This window comes from Microtus ochrogaster, chromosome 16 (assembly GCF_000317375.1).
Source record: "Microtus ochrogaster isolate Prairie Vole_2 chromosome 16, MicOch1.0, whole genome shotgun sequence".
In the NCBI taxonomy this organism is placed as follows: domain Eukaryota; kingdom Metazoa; phylum Chordata; class Mammalia; order Rodentia; family Cricetidae; genus Microtus; species Microtus ochrogaster.
Genome location: NC_022018.1, coordinates 42,313,923 through 42,316,410, shown reverse-complemented (window position 1 = coordinate 42,316,410; position 2,488 = coordinate 42,313,923).

Here is a 2,488-nt window from a genome sequence, read left to right as displayed (position 1 = left end):
CTCCTCATGGTGTGTGTATGCGTGCCCAAATGATAGGACTGGATAAAGCATAATTACCCAGGCTGAACTTGATTGTTCACGTATATAATCCCAGCACTGGATAGCATGAGGCAGGAGAATAACCACGGATTCAAGGCTGTGTCTACACAGTGAGTTTCAGGAAAGTCCGAAATTACTATGTCATGAAACCCTGTCTCTAAAAGACCCCACAATGATCAACAAGAGATATAAACATCCTCATCTGTCCCTGTGACTAGAGATGGATAATCTCACTTTTAAAAAGAATACTGAGTACCAGGCTACTTTTCTTTTTATGTAACTCTCCTGAGTGATCAGCAAAGTTCTGAATACAAAGTGGAAAATGTGCTAAAGTTCACATTCTGCCTGTGAAACAAAAAGTTCTCATAAAAAAAAAAAAACTACAGTGGGTTAAGAGCATTGACTGTTCTTCCAGAGGACCTGAGTTCAATTCCCAGCAACCACATGGTGGCTCACAACCATCTGTAATGAGATCTGGTGCCCTCTTCTGGCCTGCAGGCATACATGGAGGCAGAATGTTGTATACATAATAAATAAATAAAATCTTAAAAAAAAAAACTACAGAGAAACCTTGTCTCAAAAAAAAAAAACCAAAAAAGGAAAAAAAAACTATAGAATAAGTTATGTACTCCTTTAGAAGAAGCCGATGTCTTCTTGAAGTGTTAATAATGCTTTTTAAATTATTATGCAGGGTGAAACAAAAAATGCAGAAAGAGAAAATGAGTCTACACACACGCTCTCTGAAGATATATATAGCACTCAAGACAGTTTGCTAGGGGGTAAGTTTCCCTTTGCTTCCATATACAAAACAGGAAAACTGTGTCCTGTGGTAAGAACAGTAATAGCCAGATTCTGAGATAAGCATGTTATATATGCTATTAAAGTAAACCACAGATAATCCTATGAAATGTTGGGGTTTTCTTTTTCTGAAATAAGAGTACTTTTTATTTCCATTTTGCATTAAGAATCTGATTTACCCAGCGTCATGTATCTTTAATAGCAAGCTGTGATTCAAGTTGTCTCAAACACTAGAATACCACACAAGAATTGTAGGAGATGGGTGTTGATACGACCAAAATTTATTATTTTTGGTTTAAATTGATATTGGGTTAAAAGCTACTTAAGAGCTAGTCATAAGACGCACTGACCATATTTATCAATACAAGCCCAAATAGCATATAGAAATCTGTTTTAATAACTATAAAGAATAGTAACTTGAAAAGATCTAACAAACCTTGCTGTAGCATTCAATATGCCCGGGTGTAAGAAATGAAAGTGGTGTGGGGATTAGAAAGGCAGACAAGGGCCCATGAGATGGATCAGCAGATGAGGGTGCTTGCTATGCAAGCCTGGCAGCCTGGGTTCAATTCCCAGGACCCACATCAAAAAGAAAGGAGAGAATTCCACAAAATTGTTCACCGACCTCACATATGTGCCGTGGCATGCCTTCCCACACATATATACATATACAATAATAATCATTTTTAAGTTAAAGATAGGAAGTAATTATTTGTAAACGTGGTTTTTCTACATAAGAAATTCATAAGCGCCTAGAAACTCCTAGACCCAATATAAAAGTTTAGAAGAATGATCAGTCAATATTTTAAAAACTAATAGCATTACAATGTGATAACAGGAATTTCCTTTCAAAAGAAATGCTTAGGTCTGGAGAGATGGCTCAACAGTTCGGAGCACTTACTGCTCTTGCAGAGGACGGATTCAATTCACAGCACCCACATTAGGGGTTCACAGCTGCCAGGAACTCCTATGCCCCCGACACGCTTTTCAGCTTTCCATCGGCACCTGCATGCTCATAAACTCATGGAGGCACATACACATAAATGAAACATAAACTCTTTCTAAAATTTTAACTATTATCAATAATAGCGCTACTAAAATACCCGAGAACAAATGGCACAGAGGTGTGCCAGGTTTGATGGGGAAAGTTGGTGGAGAACCTAGGAACTGAAGAGATGCTGCATACTCATTTTATCACAGCTACGAATTAACGTAATTACACTTATCGTTAGGAATCCTAGTATTCCCATTTAGAAATGAAAGAAGTTGAGCCTGGTATGATGGTGTGTGCACAAACCCCAGCACTTGAGGAGATAAGGCAGGAGGATCAAGAGTTTAAGCCAGTCTGGGCTATATAATTACCCCGCCACTGAGGGCTTCATAGCAACAAGATTTGTTAGAAGTGTGATTGTAAATCAGTGGGGTAAGAATACACTTATCTGGTTATGCTAGAATAGTTAGTTTTCTAAGATACACCAGATTCAAAAGTTAATTCCATGGGGTCATGGCCTACCAGTGAGCTACAATGTTCTTTTTTTTTTATTTTCATTCTGTATATTTATTTTTTTTTATTGAGAAAAGGAAAAAAATATCCGCCTCCTCCCAGCCTCCCATTTCCCTCCCCCTCCTCCCACCCTTTTCCCCCTCCCCC